Source organism: Barbus barbus, assembly GCF_936440315.1.
Source record: "Barbus barbus genome assembly, chromosome: 7".
Lineage (NCBI taxonomy): Eukaryota > Metazoa > Chordata > Actinopteri > Cypriniformes > Cyprinidae > Barbus > Barbus barbus.
Genome location: NC_136735.1, coordinates 1,400,868 through 1,422,827, shown reverse-complemented (window position 1 = coordinate 1,422,827; position 21,960 = coordinate 1,400,868). Strand labels below are relative to the sequence as shown.

At 38.0% G+C, this 21,960-nt stretch overlaps 2 protein-coding genes across 3 annotated transcripts in view; both read left to right on the top strand.

Annotated features, from left to right (window-relative positions):
- Positions 1-21,960, top strand: part of LOC306872949 (uncharacterized protein) — an 819,728-nt gene that overhangs the window by 672,225 nt on the left and 125,543 nt on the right. The gene's annotated exons all lie outside the window — the stretch shown is intronic.
- LOC306872887 (cdc42-interacting protein 4 homolog) overlaps positions 5,387-21,960 on the top strand; it is a 36,108-nt gene continuing 19,534 nt past the window's right edge. The window contains exon 1 of one of the 2 annotated variants that reach the window (XM_079421793.1): positions 5,387-5,482. The gene's annotated coding sequence lies outside the window, so the exon portion shown is untranslated. The remainder of the gene's footprint in view (positions 5,483-21,960) is intronic. The other variant, XM_079421794.1, reaches the window with a different exon arrangement.

Sequence of the window (21,960 nt, the reverse complement as noted above, 5' to 3'; positions counted from 1 at the left end):
GGTAATTGTTTAGCCTGTAATTTAGTAGAATGTTAAGATTATTAGCATAAGACAATGAACACAGGTATGGTCATCTTCCAAGAGGCATTTCTCGGGAACGGTAGTGAATATCAAAAATCTGTTCAGTCATTTCTGTGCAGGTCGGTCCAAAGATCATATGATTAGATTTTGGACAAAATTGGACAAACTTTGAATGAGGAGTAGCAAAAAAACAGCTTTCATTTACTTCAATATGGCTGACAGGCAGATTCATGGAAAATTACAAATGAGACATCGTCAGAATCCGCCTATCCCAGGCAATGACAGGATACAGAAACAAAATTTGGATAATGCTTTCAAAAGTTATAAGCAAAATAGTGCATTGTTGGTATCTCACTACCCATAGGTGGCGCTGTTCCCAACTTTGGCATATGTCCTCAGTTCATGGTGTTGATGAAGCGTACCAAGTTTTGTGTCGATTGATCAAAGTTTGGCCGAGATACAGCCTCTGAAACAATTTTGGGTCGACCTTGTTAACTTCACAGCATCATAACTTTTTTTTTCACTAGTAGGTCAAAAAATTCTGTTCAGTCATTTCTATGCGGCTCAGTCAAAAGATCATGTGAGCCAAGTTTGGGAAGAATTAGACAGATTTTGAAGGAGGAGGAGTAGCAATAAAACTGTTTTTCATTTATTTCAATATGGCTGAGAGGTACATTAATGGAAAACGACAAATGAGCCATCGTCAGAATCGGCATAACCTAGGCAAAGAAACGACTTAAAAATGACACATTTTGGACAGCATTTTCAAAAGATATAAGCGTTTTTGCAAGAGTCGTATCTAGTGTTCCTTATGTCTGGAATACTAGGTGGCACTGTCTTCATTTTTCCGGGGTACCTCAAGGACATCGTGTTCATGATCCCTACCGATTTTTGTGCAGATATGTCAAATGGTTCAGAAGATATTGCAATTTATGACTAAATTCAAAATGGCGGACATGTGGTTCAGCCAATCCTGATTGACTGACTGTTCAAAATAACTGTTCAAAAGTTATAAGCGAAAATGTGAATTTTTGGTATGTCACGACCCATAGGTGGCGCTGTTCCTAACTTTGGCATGGACCCTCAGATCATGGTGTTGATGAAGCGTACCAAGTTTCGTTTCGATTGATCAAAGTTTGGCCAAGATACAGCCTCTGAATCAATTTTGGGTCAATTTTGTTAAGTTCACAACATCATAACTTTTGAACAAAGATGAATAAAAAAAATCTGTTCAGTCATTTCTGTGCGGATCAGTCCAAAGATCATCCGATCCAATTTTGGGAATAATTGGACAGATTTTGAAGGAGGAGTAGCGAAAACTATAGCGCTACTGTAATGGGTGGAGTCTTAATGTAAGCTATCAAATGTGATCAGGATGAAGAGAGTAATCAGGTGTACTAAGTTTCATTTTTCTAGAATTAGGGGTTCAGGAGTTATTACCATTTCAATGTTGAATTTTTGAGCTGGTGGTGGCGCTATAGAGTTGGTCCTAGAGACCCCAAAGTTGGTCAGATCACTATTCATGGCCATCACTACAAGTGTGCCAAATTTCATCATTTTCCTATGTTCCCTTCATAGGGCTGCCATAGACTCCCATTGGACGAAAAGAAAATGCCCCTAATTAAGTAAAAACTGGCCCCTAATTAAGTAAAAACTGAGATCAAGACCTTGCATAAAACAACTTAATATTGTTGTAGATAGTGAGGTGAGGTGAGGTGAAGTGACATACGGCCAAGTATGGTGACCCATACTCGGAATTCGTGCTCTGCATTTAACCCATCCAACGTGCACACACACAGCAGTGAACACACACACACACACACACACACAGCAGTGAACACACACACACACACACACACAGCAGTGAACACACACACCGTGAACACACACACACACACACACGGAGCAGTGGGCAGCATTTATGCTGCGGCGCCCGGGGAGCAGTTGGGGGTTCGGTGTCTTGCTCAAGGGCACCTCAGTCGTGGTATTGAGGGTGGAGAGAGCGCTGGACATTCACTCCCCCCACCTACAATCCCTGCCGGCCGGAGACTCGAACCCGCAACCTTTGGATTACGAGTCCGCCTCTCTAACCATTAGGCCACGACTTCCCCATAGATAGACACAATAGACTATCTACGTAGATAGGTCTATAGGTCTATCTACATAGATAGACACAATAAGGGATGCAGACAAATCTGAAAACTTAAATATGGTGCCCGGGAGGGGACGTCTTCGGTTCACTTAGTTTTGTTGTGGTCACGAGATATTAATTTGTGGGAATGTCATATTATGCCATGGCCACGAGTTTATGTAAACAAACCTACCTGACCATAGCAACCCAGGATTATCAGGGATTCATTAATATATTTTAAATATAAATATATATTTTTTTAATTGAGAAATGATTATATTAATTATTATAAAAATTAGTACATAATTGAATTATTATATTGACCATAGGCTACTGGACTGTAGGCAATTGCACGCGATGTAACCAACATTAAGTTTATCACAAATTGGTTAAATGTTACATAAAGTACATAAAATAAAATAGACCTTTTATCCATCAGTCTTACTAGCTGTGTGTGTCCATTAACTGATCGTCTTTTTCCATAATATTTGTGTATTATTATTAGCTATTATTATTATTATTATTAACCTATTATTATATTTTTATATTGGTTTTTTTCTTTTAATTTCAATCTCTTTTCATAACGTTCTGACCAGTTTTGTAAATAAGCTTCCTGTGAATGCTGGACTTAAAGCTTTCATTATGCTGACTGGAATTTAGCTTATTGGAAATGCAGTTTAAAAGTTGAAGTTAACATATATTTATTTTCTTTTTTTTCTGTGAATTAATAATTATTAATATTATAGCCTACTGCTTGGTGTTTCGTTGAGGAATGAATCATTCACACGCTCATTTATCATCACGCACTGGCATAAATAGCCTAAAATCATAAAGTATTGACATAATTGTCAGGCGTTTACAGTTTTTGCTAAATATATGGTAGCAAATAGCATAATTATACATAAAGTTAATTCGGTAAAGCGATACATGAATTGAAAGGGGAAATAATAAAATATCATATTTATATGAAATGAATATAAAAATATAGCCTTAACAAGTTAATATAACCTAATAATAATAATATACAAATATTAAATGAAATGTTTAATGTTAATAAAAATGATTTATTCATCTCTGATAATCCCGGGTTGCTATGGTCACGTAGGTTTGTTTACACATTAAACTCGTGGCCAAGACACAATTAAGTGAACCGAAGACGGCCACCCGGGCACCGTACTAAAGGCAGTGTGTGTGTGAGCTAAGTTTAAGTGCAGTCAGACTACATCTGTGGATGGCTTAATCACTTATAAAAAGAGAAACCTGGATCCCACTGCTGAATCATTCAGTGCTACACTTACAGTATAGAAGAGTATGCATGGAATGCGAAAATGCAGTCATTGCATAGGAATGATGTTTGCAGGGAAATCCATGCAACATTCTGGAACAGTTACAGCACGGAAACAAACACTGATTTAGAACACTGAGCACGTCTCTTACTGATCGCTCAGTCTGAGGCATCTGTCATATGAAGCATGCTGTCATGATATTTCTCCTCACAATAAGGCAACACAGTCTCATAATAGAGACAGCAATCTATACAGTCATTGATGCAGAACATTGTCTCTCCATGTCACAATCTGTGAAACTGGGACCAGTTTAGCTGATTAGATTGTGACTCTACAAATAAAGGTGCTTCATGATGCCATAGAAGAACCTTTTTGTCTAAATGGTTCCATAAAGAACATTTAACATCTGAAGGTGAAAAGAAGGTTCTTCAGATTATAAAAAAGTAAGAACTTTAAAGAACCTTTGACTGAATGGTTCTTTGTGGAACCAAAAATGCTTCTTCTATGGCATTGCTGTAAAGCACCTTTATTTTTAAGACTGTAGATACTTTTAGGTAAGGAGGTAATGGAGGTAAGACCCAGTGATTTAAGTAACAAAACTAATTATACATCCAATACAAATAAGACTTTAAAACTTTACTAGTATCATCCAAAGGTAGCTAGTAAACGTGATATATAATTTTTCTGCAAAATATACAGCAGTATGAATAAAAACAGGAACAGCTATATATGAAAAATTAAATAAATGAAAATGAAAATGTATTCTAGAATGATTGGGGCGATTTTGTTAGGGAGTGCATCTGCATAGAAAATATATATTTTGTTGTTGTTGGCACCAATTGACATATAGCGCCGTTGTGCCAGGGGAGTCTCGAGTTCAAATCCCGGATCGAGGACCTTTCCCGATCCGGCCCCCCTCTATCTCACTCCCACATTTCCCTTCCTGTCACTCCTACACAGTCCTATAATATGTAAAAAATAATTAAATCAAATAAAAATTATTTTCAAGAGTTAAAAAAATGACTTTTTTTTCTTAGTATGAATCATGCTTTTGGGGTTGGTTTTGGAATTTGGGAAACCAACTCAAACCTCTTTTCAGTAACAATGAAGTGAACAGAATTTGAAGAAATCTCTTTCCTCTTGAGCGTTCATAGGCCACATTGCCACTGTTTTTGGCTCATTCAAGCCATGTCTGTTTTTTCTAAGCTTGTGCTGCAGTTTCAAATGAATGTGGATGTAAGTGACCTGCTGCTGCTTTACATTTGGCAAAGATACAAAAGGAAAAACAGAAGCTTTTGTGTACATGAGACTAGAATCCGTCACACTGCTTAGAGAGTTTCACTTTGAAAACATGTTAGTCATACTTCTGTATGAGTCAGTATCACTTTCGGTTTGTGCTGTTCTTGGTGCATTTACATGGTTTTAACCAGCAATGTCCTTAGCATGCTACATTTGGAGCGCATCTAAACAATGAATGTAGCTAGTGTAATCTTTCTGCTGCATGTTTTGACTTTTCATTATTGATTGATTGATTGATTGATGACCAACCAGCTTCACCAGCTCTGTTTGACTACACTGGTCCATCAACTACAGCACTAAACATTCTTTACACTTTTACACCAAGAACAATAGAGCAGACGCTCCTCCCATTTCTGAATTTCCATAAATGATTGTGTTTCTTGCCTGAACTTCAGTTACACCACACCCACGTTTGTTAAACATCACTATTATGACCCAGTTACTGACAGCACACACAGGACTGTCTTGTCTTGTAGGTCAGGCTGTATCCCAGTAATCCAGGAGTTCTGGAGCACATTATAAATGATTCTGTTATTGGACACACGGAGCTCAGGTCATGTTCAGGAACAGTTTGGAAACCTGCAGCAGTGAATGCGTGACGTTAACAAACTCACCCTAGAAACGGCACACCCACATCAGCGTCTGGTTCAGTGTTAGTCAGATAGAGAGCGAGTCTTTCAGCTTATCTGTGCTTCTACAGCAGGAAACAAGCTGAAGCTTTAAATACATGACGGTTTTCAGAGAGGTAGGATCTCATTTTCTATTCCACTTGTGAAAGAAATGTTTGGGTTATATGTATATTGTGTTTACACACACACATATTATATATTAACAAATTACTTTGCATAACTGATTCAGTCTTGATTGCTGCTGTTTACTCACAGTATTTAAATACATCTGTTGACAACCAGAGAATCACAAATTATGAATCAGATAAAAGTAAAAACAACCACAAAAAGTGTAACTCATTAACAGGGAATGAGCAGCTCTCTGCTGATCACAAAACACAAGGAACTACAGGAACTACAGAAGCAAACCAACGAGGAACACTGTAATAGGCAAAATGGGGCTTTTCTCTTTTCTCCACTAAAATACTGATGTAGTAAAGTTGAGGAAGCTCGCGACATTTTTACATTTATATTTTAAACAAGATTTTAATTATATTTTAAAACACTATGAATCTATTCGCTTTGAACAAGGAAGTAGGAAGAGAAAATGAATGAAACAGAAGCAGATTAATAATCATTAGAATGAATGAATGTTGTAATGTTGGAGCGTGTGCTTTGTTATGCTACAACTGCCTGCTCGACCAAATGGTTCAGCACATTTTGAGTCACTGTATTTTATTGAGAGGAGTACCTAACTTAACTCAAGCTGATTGAGCCATCTCTACCGTCTGGTTGAGGGATGTTATGCAAAATAAATCCGCTAGATATCACAAAGTCAATCAACAGCTCTTGTCACAACACTTCCTCTAACGTGGATGTCAGAAACAAAGAAATCCAAAGCACGATATTGTACTTTTTACTGTACTATGTTTCATATTAAATATCATTTAATACTTAATTACGTTATAAATCTTGTATTTTCTTATACTTTTACTCAAGTAAAAGTAATTCAAAGTTTTACTTGAGTACAAGAAAGTGCTACATTGCAAATGTTCTTAAGTATTAAATGATTTTTAGATAAGACATTATGCTTTGGAATGTAGTGAAGTAAAGGTTTTCCAAAGAAAAACACTCTGATAAAGTACAGATACTTAAAAAAAAAGAAAAAAAAGAAAAGTAAAAGTACTTCTCTACTGTGTGCCTCTGGATAAAAGTAACTGATGACTCGATCATTTATCACTGTAAACTCGTATTACACAATGCTACAGGAAATAGCTGTAAGCGTGTTTGAGAATCAAACTGTCCTTATGCAGTGGACCTGACAGGATTTTAAACTTAACCAATCAAAACCAAAACACCCCAATGAATGACAACGCATCAATAAAGCAAATCATAAACACTGGTGAAATGCAATCAAATATCAAAGATTGCAAATGTACACTTAAGACTGTATACACAGTTCAAATAATGTTGCCATGCCAACATATAAATGATCCACATCTCTAACCACAAAACTAAATCTGAGACATTGTATAAAATACTGCACAGAAGTTTTTCAAATCACACAAGAAAATATTTGACACATCCTCCAATGATCTTGTATTTTAATAAATACCTGTACATTCATTTCTTATCTGGTCCAGGACCATGGTGGAAACATTAAATGAATTAGCCCAGCTGAGGAACAGTAGGTTTGGCCAACCTCACCCCAGACATGGACTCAAACTCCTCTACTGGTTTGCCAATGATTGCATTTCTTTTGAAAACAACAACATGCTCTCTGAATGTGACCCAGCCGAGGGAGATTTTGGGTTTCACTACTTTGAGAACAGATATGACCAATATAGGAATAAACTTCTTCCAGACGTAAATTTTCCTTACTATGTCGTTGGCAATCTAAATAAACCAGGAGCTGAAGAACTTCCTGATTATGTCTCAGAAGACAAATATACTGACGAGCACACCAGCAACACAGACCGTATCATTGTCAGTGTTGATGAGGAGTGGTTTGATGAAGTTTATGTGACTCAACACAACGACCGATCAAACTACAATCCACACGCCACTTACCGGATCTCCAGAGGACTTCTCATGATCATCAGGAGGATGAGTTTAGAGGACTTTCTGGAGAAGATGGGTTATTATACACATACACAACCTGTCATCAATTACAGACCTCCCATTTCAGAAGCAGTCCGTCCAGATCACACTGTGGTCACTGTATCATCCAGTGATTCATCTGATAGTGAGTCCATAATAGATGATGACACGCCTGCACAAAACAACTCAGAGAACTTGCCCACAACTCGGGGATTATGGGAAACATGGTGCACCATACTTTAAAACAGATGTGCGCTCCAGTGATTTTGATTGGACTCATTGCTGGATTTCATATTTCTCTCTGCCAAGCCTACACTCACAAAAGCAAATAGTGAACATTAATTTTGATGGGAAATTAAATTTGGTCTCATTAACTGTTTTCTGGTGAGCTTTATCACCTCTACCAATCACTAGTAAGGCACCCCCAATGTGCGATAATATCGTGTATCTTACATGCCGATGATAGGATAATATGACTGTGGAGCTTATCACTCAACGTTACTGTACAATTATGTTTGTACACATTTTGTGTTCCATACTTATGTGATCATTCATTTACTTATTTACTTGTTTATTTACTCACTTATTCAATTACTTTGTTTATTATCACTTGAAATGAGAATCATTTTCCATCATTTGAGAAAAGATTGAGTTGAGTGATGAAAAAAAAGTCATGTCACAGAAATATTTCAAAAGCTGAGTATACCCAGCAGGCACCGGACGTCAATATGACGTCAGATTGACGTTGGACCCCAACGTCGGAGAGACGTTGTATTTTGGTTGAAAGTGAAAATCGGGTTGACGTCAGAACGCAACGTCAGATTGACGTCAGAACCCAACGTCAGATTGACGTCAGAAACCAACGTCAGATTGACGTCAGAACCCAACGTCAGATTGACGTCAATCTCCGACGTTGGACAGACGTTGTATTTTGGTTGAAAATGAAAATCGGGTTGACGTCAGAACCCAACGTCAGATTGACGTCAGAACCCAACGTTGGACAGACGTTGTATTTTGGTTGAAAATGAAAATCGGGTTGACGTCAGAACCCAACGTCATGTTGACGTCAATCTCCGACGTTGGACAGACGTTGTATTTTGGTTGAAAATGAAAATCGGGTTGACGTCAGAACCCAACGTCATATTGACGTCAGAACCCAACTTCAGATTGACGTCAATCTCCGACGTTGGACAGACGTTGCATTTTGGTTGAAAATGAAAATCGGGTTGACGTCAGAACCCAACGTCATATTGACGTCAGAACCCAACGTCAGAATGATGTCAGAACCCAACGTCAGATTGACGTCAATCTCCAACGTTGGACAGACGTTGTATTTTGGTTGAAAATGAAAATCGGGTTGACGTCAGAACCCAACGTCAGATTGACGTCAATCTCCAACGTTGGACAGACGTTGCATTTTGGTTGAAAATGAAAATCGGGTTGACGTCAGAACCCAACGTCAGGTTGATGTCAGAACCCAACGTCAGATTGACGTCAATCTCCGACGTTGTATTTTGGTTGAAAATTAAAATCGGGTTGACGTCAGAATCCAACGTCAGACTGATGTCAAAACCCAACGTCAAATTGACGTCAATCTCCGACGTTGGACAGACGTTGTATTTTGGTTGAAAATGAAAATCGGGTTGACGTCAGAACCCAACGTCAGATTGACGTCAGAACCCAACGTCAGATTGACGTCAGAACCCAACGTCAGATTGACGTCAGAACCCAACGTTGGACAGACGTTGTATTTTGGTTGAAAATGAAAATCAGGTTGACGTCAGAACCCAACGTCAGATTGATGTCAGAACCCAACGTCAGATTGACGTCAATCTCCGACGTTGGACAGACGTTGTATTTTGGTTGAAAATGAAAATCGGGTTGACGTCAGAACCCAACGTCAGAACCCAACGTCAGATTGACGTCAGAACCCAACGTTGGACAGACGTTGTATTTTGGTTGAAAATGAAAATCGGGTTGACGTCAGAACCCAACGTCAGATTGACGTCAGAACCCAACGTTGGACAGACGTTGTATTTTGGTTGAAAATGAAAATCGGGTTGACGTCAGAACCCAACGTCACATTGACGTCAGAACCCAACGTTGGACAGACGTTGTATTTTGGTTGAAAATGAAAATCGGGTTGACGTCTAAACCCAACGTCAGATTGACGTCAATCTCCGACGTTGGACATACGTTGTATTTTGGTTGAAAATGAAAATCGGGTTGACGTCAGAACCCAACGTCAGATTGACGTCAGAACCCAACGTTGGACAGACGTTGTATTTTGGTTGAAAATGAAAATCAGGTTGACGTCAGAACCCAACGTCAGATTGATGTCAGAACCCAACGTCAGATTGACGTCAGAATGAAAAATGCAACATCTATCCAACATTAGAGGTTGACGTCAATCTTACATTAAATTCTGATGTCAACCTGATTTTTGTCAGCCTCCAACAGTGGACAAACATTGCATTACATCCCTATCGAAACTGGCCATTACCACATTTGTAATCAACCTGTGAATACAAAAGGAAGAGGAGTTAAATGTCCAAATAATTAATTATACATAACACATTATGAACCGCTTGTTATAGTTTGTGTTAGGTTTGTCATATCTAATGTAGATGTCACATTGGTTCTACTGTGGTGCTAGATGGAAGATCATGGGACCACCCAAATTGCTATGCTTTTATCTTCTGAAGACAAAACTGATATTGCACAATTTCAAACATTTACTTGGGTCTGTTGTATGTACACAAAAGTGAGAGAACAAACAACTGACTGAGCAAATTATGACTCTTATATGGTACCAAAAGCAATGTTTTTGGATATTTCACACTATGAGTTCAGTAACATCAGCAGTCTGTCATTATTTTGTAAGTTGGCAATATTAGCACAAATTTGCAAACAAGGCTTGACATTAACATAGAATCATCCCATATTTAAGGCAAATGAATGGTATTCCACATTACATCAATATGAGCGTGGTTTGTCCCATTTTTTATTTACTTCAGTTTTATGTTTGGCAACCGTTACTGCCAGTCATTTGACCGTTTCTTTATTTTTTTTTAACAGTGTAAAACTGTTATTTTATGGATTTTTTACTGACCAATTAAATAAAGTGATATCACTAAACCGTGTACAGAGGAACACTGTCCTTTCACAGATTTTCCTAGATTATTATGATCAAACGCATTCAATAAAGTGCTAAAAGTAAAATACTAGTCTAAACGTTCTACAGAGAAACACTTCTTATTTTACAGGTTATTAAAAAACAAAAAATTATAGTGTTAAAGGATGCTGACAATTGTAAATTAAAAGTTTTATTTTGAAAGACAAAATACAAAGTCTCTACATATACTGTACAAAACTGAAAATGCAATCATTCAGTTTTTGAAGTAAAACAGTGCAAATTTGAAAGGAAATACATTTCAAATACATTTCAACATTTAAAATACTGTACCAATTAACAGAACAGTTTGAGGAGAAGTTAATGAGTTGAATTAAATATTCTCAGCACAAGAAATACAAAATATCTACAAGTTTCAAACGACTATTAATTCTAAAGGCGGGATTACACTACATGACTTTTCAAATCTGAACAGATTTTTAAAACACTATGCATCATACATACATTCAGGTCCTTAAATATTGGGACATCGACAATTCTAACATTTTCGGCTCTATACACCACCACAATGGATTTCAAATGAAACGAACAAGATGTGCTTTAACTGCAGACTGTCAGCTTTAATTTGAGGGTATTTACATCCAAATCAGGTGAACGGTGTAGGAATTACAACAGTTTGCATATGTGCCTCCCACTTGTTAAGGGACCAAAAGTAATGGGACAATTGGCTTCTCAGCTGTTCCATGGCCAGGTGTGTGTTACTCCCTCACTATCCCAATTACAATGAGCAGATAAAATGTCCAGAGTTAATTTCAAGTGTGCTATTTGCATTTGGAATCTGTTGCTGTCAACTGTCAAGATGAGATCCAAAGAGCTGTCACTATCAGTGAAGCAAGCCATCATTAGGCTGAAAAAACAAAACAAACCCATCAGAGAGATAGCAAAAACATTAGGCGTGGCCAAAACAACTGTTTGGAACATTCTTAAAAAGAAGGAACGCACCGGTGAGCTCAGCAACACCAAAAGACCCGGAAGACCACGGAAAACAACTGTGGTGGATGACCGAAGAATTCTTTCCCTGGTGAAGAAAACACCCTTCACAACAGTTGGCCAGATCAAGAACACTCTCCAGGAGGTAGGTGTATGTGTGTCAAAGTCAACCATCAAGAGAAGACTTCACCAGAGTGAATACAGAGGGTTCACCACAAGATGTAAACCATTGGTGAGCCTCAAAAACAGGAAGGCCAGATTAGAGTTTGCCAAACGACATCTAAAAAAGCCTTCACAGTTCTGGAACAACATCCTATGGACAGATGAGACCAAGATCAACTTGTACCAGAGTGATGGGAAGAGAAGAGTATGGAGAAGGAAAGGAACTGCTCATGATCCTAAGCATACCACCTCATCAGTGAAGCATGGTGGTGGTAGTGTCATGGCGTGGCATGTATGGCTGCCAGTGGAACTGGTTCTCTTGTATTTATTGATGATATGACTGCTGACAAAAGCAGCAGGATGAATTCTGAAGTGTTTCGGGCAATATTATCTGCTCATATTCAGCCAAATGCTTCAGAACTCACTGGACGGCGCTTCACTGTGCAGATGGACAATGACCCAAAGCAAAGCAAAAGCAACCAAAGAGTTTTTGAAGGGAAAGAAGTGGACTGTTATGCAATGGCCAAGTCAATCACCTGACCTGAATCCGATTGAGCATGCATTTCACTTGCTGAAGACAAAACTGAACAAGCAGGAACTGAAGACGGTTGCAGTAGAGGCCTGGCAGAGCATCACCAGGGATGAAACCCAGCGTCTGGTGATGTCTATGCGTTCCAGACTTCAGGCTGTAATTGACTGCAAAGGATTTGCAACCAAGTATTAAAAAGTGAAAGTTTGATTTGATTATTATTCTGTCCCATTACTTTTGGTCCCTTAACAAGTGGGAGGCACATATGCAAACTGTTGTAATTCCTACACCGTTCACCTGATTTGGATGTAAATACCCTCAAATTAAAGCTGACAGTCTGCAGTTAAAGCACATCTTGTTTGTTTCATTTGAAATCCATTGTGGTGGTGTATAGAGCCAAAAATGTTAGAATTGTGTCGATGTCCCAATATTTATGGACCTGGCTGTATACTGACTTTGTAAATCGTGACAAAGGAAAACTGGGCATCATACACTACATGACCGAGGATCATACACTACCAGACTTTAAAGTTGTTCCGAGCACAACAAACTCACTCAGAAACATGAGCCTTGGAGACGCGTGACAAATGGAAACAATATACGTTCTAAAATCGGCTGAAAATATCAAACATTTTTGATATCCTCCAACTGGATAGAATCTGAGTCTGAAGCTAAAAAACCGGAGTCTGTGACTATCATACACTATACGATTTTCTGTTGAATCGGTCAACTATCAAATCTGCAGATTGGCTCTGACTTTCGGCAACTAGTGTCAACTTCTCCAGACTGTAAATTGGCAGAAAATCAGGACAAAAAACGTGTAGTGTATTCCAGGCCTAATTATATATGATGCCCAGCTTTCCTTTGTCATTATTTACAAAATCGGTAAGTGTATGATGCCTGGTGATTTAAAAATCTGTTCAGATTTTTAAAAGTCGTGTAGTGTATTCCAGGCTTAAAGGGATACTCCACCCCAAAATGAAAATTGTCATTAATCACTTACCCCCATGTCGTTCCAAGCCTGTAAAGCTTCATTCATCTTCGGAACACAATTTAAGATATTTTGGATGAAACCCGGGAGGCTTCTGTCTGTCCCATTGACTGCCAAGTAAATTACACTGTCAAGGTCCAGAAAAGTATGAAACACATTGTCAGAATATGTTATGTAATGTTATGAAGCGATGAGAATACTTTTTATATAGAAATACAACAAAAATAATGACTTTATTCAACAATTAGGCACCGTAACATCTCCTCTGCATCAGCACAGCGCCATTTTGGAGATTATGCCCTGGACGCAAAACACATACACTCTTCTGTATCAGCCTTGACACAGGGATGCGCTGTTTGCGTTCAAATCAAAGCATAAATCAACGCAGAAGACGCATCCCTGTGTCGAGGCTGATACAGAAGAGTGTACACATTTTGTGTCCAGGGCGTAATCTCCAAAATGGCGCTACGTTGACACAAACAGTATTCTTGTCGCTTCATAACATAATGATTGAACCACTGATGGCAGACGGAGTATTCTGGCGATGTGTTTCATACTTTTCTGGACCTTGACTGTGTAATGTACTTGGCAGTCAATGGGACATTGACAAGCCTCCCGGTTTTCATCCAAAATATCTTAAATTGTGTTCAGAAGACGAACAAAGCTTTTATGGGTTTGGAACGACATGGTGGTAATTGATTAATGACAAAATTTTCATTTTGGGGTGGAGTATCTCTTTAAAACTGTTTCATTATTCAGATGTAAATTTGTGTAAACAAATTTCCTGAAGAGGAATTCTTGAGAAGCAATTGAAAAAATTAGGGTTAGTATCATAATTTTTTTCTTTGAAAAAGATTGTGCAGGGAACTGTACTTTAGCTTGTATTATCCCAATCAGGTTTATAGTGTTTTTATCAATATTCGATTGACCCTTTTGGGCTCCAATATAGCTCTGATAATATATGTGGAAAAAAATTACATTGTATTTTAATCCTGAATACTAGCTACACAAGTGTAATAAAAAGTAAAATCAAAACATACAAATAAAGGTCCATGATTCTGCACCAGAAGTGACAGACACAGTAGATAAAGAGCAGTCCTCCAAATCTGAAGTAATCAGCTGGATCCTTGCTGCATCTGGGGGTTAAATAAAAAAAAAAAATACAAAAAAAAAAAAAAGACGACAGATTTATTGAAAAGTCCTTAAAAAGGAGGATTCCATTTATGTACCTTTTCTTTAAACAACATTTGACATTGAGATATTCTGACTAATTTAATTATTTAGCTGTGACCTAATGGTTAGAGAGGCAGACTCGTAGCCTGAAGGTCATGGGTTCGAGTCTCAGTCCTGGCAGGAAACCCACTAGTGTAAACAGGGCTTGAGGTACCCTTGAGCAAGTTACAAGTTAACCCTACTTGTAATTATAAATACATTTACATTTAGCAGACGCTTTTATCCAAAGCGGCTTACACTGCATTCAAGTTACAGTTTCTACATTTTATCAGCTCTTGCTTTCCCTGGGAATCGAACCCATGATCTTGGCGTTGCTAGCGCCATGCTCTACTATTTGAGCTACAGGAAATACAAATAAAGAAATGAGTATTCGCAACAAATAACAACTTTTCCCAGATGTAAAAAAAATGGCAATTAGTACACTAAAAAAATAAATATAATATTTTTATCAATTGCTAAAATGCTAATACCTGTATATTTTTAACTAATAAAATTATTAATCTGTTTACACTGCTTTTCTATCACACGTGGGTGATGTCTAACAAATGTACTTGAGGAGATCATTAAATTACTCAAGTATCTTCATACTTCATCCACCTTATTCCTAAACGCAGAAGTAAGCCTATGGGCGAGACTTCAAGTTCATTAGCCTTAAATAACAATAACAACATGCAGTAAATAGTAAAACTGTTTGTATTACAAACCAGTGTGTTCATAATTAAGATAATACACTAAAATAATATGGTATGACAAACCAATTTGCAATATCAAGCACCTAAACGAGCAGTTCTGTACAGCTAAAAAAGTAAAAATATCTGGAAGCAAGACCCATAAAATCTATAAATGGGCCATTTTTATGTGAAGAATAAGGTGGATATGATGAAAATTATGTCATCATTTACTCACTTATGTCTTTTCCAACCTGCATAACTGACTTTTTTTTTCTGTGGAACACAAAAGAAGATTAAAAAAGACATGAGGGTTAGAAAATGATGAGGGAGTTTTGATTTTGAGTGAGCTAAACTCAAGAATTAAGTTTGAATCAGAGTGGTGCCTTGGTGCAGAGTTTGCCTGCTTTGCCCATGTTCACATATAACGGCACATGATCATTAAAGTATTATGAATACTCACTTTTACAGAAGATCATATGGCAGAAGATTTTCAATCCCAAAACCTCTGGACCATGAGAGGGAAAACACACACACACACACACAAATATTTAACAGGTTTAATAAAACAATAGTAATTGTTGACTTACTGACAGAGACAGAGACAGACAGGCTTACAGAAAGTTTGGCTACTCACCAGCTTTATACAAACACTTAGCAGCTAGCAGTAAGTTGGATCCGAAAGCATGGTTTGTACAGTATTCTTCAGGTGCTTTCATGATCTCTCTGTTGAACACATGTCAGTTGTTCATGTTCCAGAGTGAGACATTTTATTTTACAATAAAATAACAATATCGTTATTTTTACTATTTCATTCTGTTATTAAAAATAAGATCAGCAAAAGGCGGCCTTCAGTACTTAACTCATATTAAGGTCCAGCTCCCGCTATTTATTCTGTCATTCATGTATATGTATCTATTACATAAACCTCCAGAACTTGTAGTACTAACGCTACGCGGATATATTTACATTTCGCAATATAAAAACAACAACAACGAGTCACTTTTAATCACGCCCAAGACATCGTCACACAGCCTTATCTGGACAGTATTAAAACATAATAACAAAACACAGTAACAGATTTTGTCATCGCGATTATCATATCACTTTAACAGTAACAAAAAAACATTTATAAGAGGTACTTACCTTCTGTGTTTCCATTATGTGTCCATAGCCATTGTGTCTGTGTTCTCAATCGACACCGCATAACTCAAAATCGGTCAAAATAATAACTCATCTGTCAGATATGCGACAATCATGTGAAAGCCATTCCTAGAGCACTGAACGGAGCAGGACTGCAGATAAACAGAGCTGCTGTAACGACTGAGCTCAATATTCAAATCTGAGCGGGAGGAGGCGTGCCCTGCTGTCATTGGTCAGATTCCTGGATGACATTCAGATTAACCAATCACGAACAAAGCAACATAGAGACGTCAAACAACGTTGTAACTGTAGAAAAAAAAAATGTTTTAAACAAAAGATAGCAAATATGTATTGATTTTTATTTTTTAGGCTGTTACATGTAAGTAATTGGTAAAATTGTGTTTTCACTTATGCTCAAAACCAGGGTCAGGTACATCTGTGCCATTCACTATTCACCTATAATTTCCATATGAATTTATAGTTAAAATAGGGTTAGGTTTAGGAGTACAGAGAAGGTGTGTACATGTCTGGCTATACTTGTAAATTACAGTTACATTCACATGACCAATGATGACCCTTTTGAACTTTAACAAATCCCTTGCCTCAACTGTATAACTCTTATGCCTAAATGCAGCTGTGCCTACAACTGTGGCATTTTCTATATCTGACCCTTTGCTGTAAGTGTTACACCACCTGTTGGTTTAGGTTTATTCCTTTGTCCACAGTAACACTTACTACAAACACTGTCATAATTGCAACATTTGTCTACAGATTACACTGTTGACTGCAGTGGCAATGCTGTTACAGCATTCGTGGTATGGGAAAATGTAAACTGTAAATGTTGATGTGCGACTAATTCAACAATAATTGAGGCCTTTGATAATGAATGTACTCTTATTCATTTCATCACTGTATTGCTTGCAACAGCAAATGACTCCGTGGTTATGCAGTCACCTCACAGCAAGGTGTTTCTATAACGCAGACATGCACATTTGACAAATTGAGGATTCTACATTTTCCATATTTGAATGTATGTTTTCTACACATTGCATGGAATGTATGCATTCCAGTCCTCTCAGACCCTTTTCTCTATGCTCTTGTTTTTTTCTCATTTCAAATTTCTCAGTAGGTATAGGGTTTCTCTCACACAAATAACAAATGCATACTCTGATCAGATAGCATACCAATATTTTTCGATGTATGTATGACGTGTTTGTGAAGTCAATGTTTTTTTGTTTGAGCTTTTAAAGATTATGCATACTTTTCTCTGTTCACAATTTCCATTGCAAAGCTATTTGGATCAGATGGTGTGTGAGCAGAGGCATGAAAGTTTCAACCTGGAGAGTAGTGCAGCTTTAAAAAACAGACTATGCATATTTTGATGTAATGAAATAAGTCAGCTATATTTGTGTTCAGAATTGCAGAGTTTAAATGTAAAAACACCTAAATATAAAACTGATATGATGTGCTTTAAAATTACAAAGAAAAATGCTAAACAGCTATGGACATAAACCTTTAATGAGCTACATATTACAGATTATTTGTATGAATTTACATTAATTTATATGCAATTTAAGACAACAGAAAAAAATTGAGTATAAATAATACAACCATTTTCCTGTCTTAAAAAATGAGAACTACTATAATTTGTGATTAATAACATTATAGCTACTTAAAATAACATTTGTTAATTTATAGAAGTTGTTCTAAAGAATTTTGCTAATAATTTAAAATAACAGAAAAATACTGTAAAAACAGCATTAAATGTACAGTTCTCTTGTGAAATTTTTATTTATTTTTTTTACCTCATGACTATATCAGTATTTGACGTCAATATGACATCGGCTTAAGATGTTGGCTCGACGTTGGATTTTGGTTTGTTAATGCCACAACCTAAACCTAACAAAAGATCAACGTCTAATGATGTAAGAATTTGACGTTGTGTGTACATTACCATTATAACATCTACGTGACGTTGGGTTTTGGTCGCCATACCTAACAACTGAATGTCAGTAACTGACATGAATATGACGTTGGCTTGAGACGTTGACTCGACTTTGGATTTTAGTTAGTTAATACCGCAACCTAAAAATAACAAAAGACCAACGTCTAATGATGTTAGAGTTTGACACTGAGTGGGCATTACCAATATGACGTCTAGGAGACGTTGGGTTTTGGTTGCCATACCTGACGACTGTATATGAGTATTTGACGTCAATATGAACGTGGCTTAAGATGTTGGCTTGACGTTGGATTTTGGTTATTTTATGCCACAACCTAATACTAACTATAGATCAATGTCAAACGATGTTATAATTTGACGTTGTGTGGACGTTACCATTATGACGTCTAGTCGACGTTGGGTTTTGGTTGCCATACCCGACGACTGTATCTCAGTATTTGACGTCAATATGACGTTGGCTTAAGACATTGGCTCGACGTTGGAATTTGGTTAGTTAATGCCACAACCTAAAAACAACGTCAAATGATGTTAGAATCTGACGTTGTGTGGACGTTACCATTATGACGTCTAGGTGACGTTGGGTTTTGAAATGCCATACCTTACGACTGTATATCAGTATTTGATGTCAATATGGTAACAACCTAAAAACAAAGTCAAATGATGTTAGAATCTGATGTTGTGTGGACGTTACCATTATGATGTCTAGGCGACGTTGGGTTTTGGTTGCCATACCTGACAACTGTATATCAGTATTTGACGTCAATATGAAGTTGGCGCGACGTTGGATTTTGTTTAGTTAATGCCACAACCTAAAAACAACGTGAAATGATGTTAGAATCTGACGTTGTGTGGACGTTACCATTATGACGTCTAGGTGACGTTGGGTTTTGGTTGCCATACCCGACGACTGTATATCAGTATTTGACGTCAATATGACGTTGGCTTAAGACGTTGGCTCGACGTTGGATTTTGGTTAGTTAATGCCACAACCTAAAAACAACGTCAAATGATGTTAGAATCTGACGTTGTGTGGACGTTACCATTATGACGTCTAGGAGACGTTGGGTTTTGGTTGCCATACCTGACGACTGTATATCAGTATTTGACGTCAATATGACGTTGGCTTGACGTTGGATTTTGGTTAGTTAATGCCACAACGTAAAAACAACTGAAGATCAACGTCAAATGATGTTAGAATCTGACGTTGTGTGGACGTTACCATTATGGCGTCTAGGCGACGTTGGGTTTTGGTTGCCATACCCGACGACTGTATATCAGTATTTGAAGTCAATATGACGTTGGCTTAAGACGTTGGCTCGACGTTGGATTTTAGTTAGTTAATGCCACAACCTAAAAACAACGTCAAATGATGTTAGAATCTGACGTTGTGTGGACGTTACCATTATGACGTCTAGTCGACGTTGGGTTTTGGTTGCCATACCCGACCACTGTATATCAGTATTTGACGTCAATATGACGTTGGCTTTAGACGTTGGCTCGACGTTGGATTTTGGTTAGTTAATGCCACAACCTAAAAACAACGTCAAATGATGTTAGAATCTGACGTTGTGTGGACGTTACCATTACGACGTCTAGGCGACGTTGGGTTTTGGTTGCCATACCCGACGACTGTATATCAGTATTTGACGTCAATATGACGTTGGCTTTAGACGTTGGCTCGACGTTGGATTTTGGTTAGTTAATGCCACAACCTAAAAACAATGTCAAATGATGTTAGAATCTGACGTTGTGTGGACGTTACCATTACGACGTCTAGTCGACGTTGGGTTTTGGTTGCCATACCTGACCACTGTATATCAGTATTTGATGTCAATATGACGTTGGCTTTAGACGTTGGCTCGACGTTGGATTTTGGTTAGTTAATGCCACAACCTAAAAACAACGTCAAATGATGTTAGAATCTGACGTTGTGTGGACGTTACCATTATGACGTCTAGGCGACGTTGGGTTTTGGTTGCCATACCTGACCACTGTATATCAGTATTTGACGTCAATATGACGTTGGCTTTAGACGTTGGCTCGACGTTGGATTTTGGTTAGTTAATGCCACAACCTAAAAACAACGTCAAATGATGTTAGAATCTGACGTTGTGTGGACGTTACCATTATGACGTCTAGGCGACGTTGGGTTTTGGTTGCCATACCCGACGACTGTATATCAGTATTTGACGTCAATATGACGTTGGCTTAAGACGTTGGCTCGACGTTGGATTTTGGTTAGTTAATGCCACAACCTAAAAACAACGTCAAATGATGTTAGAATCTGACGTTGTGTGGACGTTACCATTATGACGTCTAGGCGACGTTGGGTTTTGGTTGCCATACCTGACCACTGTATATCAGTATTTGACGTCAATATGACGTTGGCTTTAGACGTTGGCTCGACGTTGGATTTTGGTTAGTTAATGCCACAACCTAAAAACAACGTCAAATGATGTTAGAATCTGACGTTGTGTGGACGTTACCATTATGACGTCTAGTCGACGTTGGGTTTTGGTTGCCATACCCGACGACTGTATATCAGTATTTGACGTCAATATAACGTTGGCTTTAGACGTTGGCTCGACGTTGGATTTTGGTTAGTTAATTCCACAACCTAAAAACAACGTCAAATGATGTTAGAATCTGACGTTGTGTGGACGTTACCATTATGACGTCTAGGCGACGTTGGGTTTTGGTTGCCATACCCGACGACTGTATATCAGTATTTGACGTCAATATGACGTTGGCTTAAGACGTTGGCTCGACGTTGGATTTTGGTTAGTTAATGCCACAACCTAAAAACAACGTCAAATGATGTTAGAATCTGACGTTGTGTGGACGTTACCATTATGACGTCTAGGCGACGTTGGGTTTTGGTTGCCATACTTGACCACTGTATATCAGTATTTGACGTCAATATGACGTTGGCTTTAGACGTTGGCTCGACGTTGGATTTTGGTTAGTTAATGCCACAACCTAAAAACAACGTCAAATGATGTTAGAATCTGACGTTGTGTGGACGTTACCATTATGACGTCTAGACGACGTTGGGTTTTGGTTGCCATACCCGACGACTGTATATCAGTATTTGACGTCAATATGACGTTGGCTTAAGACGTTGACTCGACGTTGGATTTTGGTTAGTTAATGCCACAACCTAAAAACAACGTCAAATGATGTTAGAATCTGACGTTGTGTGGACGTTACCATTACGACGTCTAGGCGACGTTGGGTTTTGGTTGCCATACCCGACGACTGTATATCAGTATTTGACGTCAATATGACATTGGCTTTAGACGTTGGCTCGACGTTGGATTTTGGTTAGTTAATTCCACAACCTAAAAACAACGTCAAATGATGTTAGAATCTGACGTTGTGTGGACGTTACCATTATGACGTCTAGGCGACGTTGGGTTTTGGTTGCCATACCTGACCACTGTATATCAGTATTTGACGTCAATATGACGTTGGCTTTAGACGTTGGCTCGACGTTGGATTTTGGTTAGTTAATGCCACAACCTAAAAACAACGTCAAATGATGTTAGAATCTGACGTTGTGTGGACGTTACCATTACGACGTCTAGTCGACGTTGGGTTTTGGTTGCCATACCTGACCACTGTATATCAGTATTTGACGTCAATATGACGTTGGCTTTAGACGTTGGCTCGACGTTGGATTTTGGTTAGTTAAATGCCACAA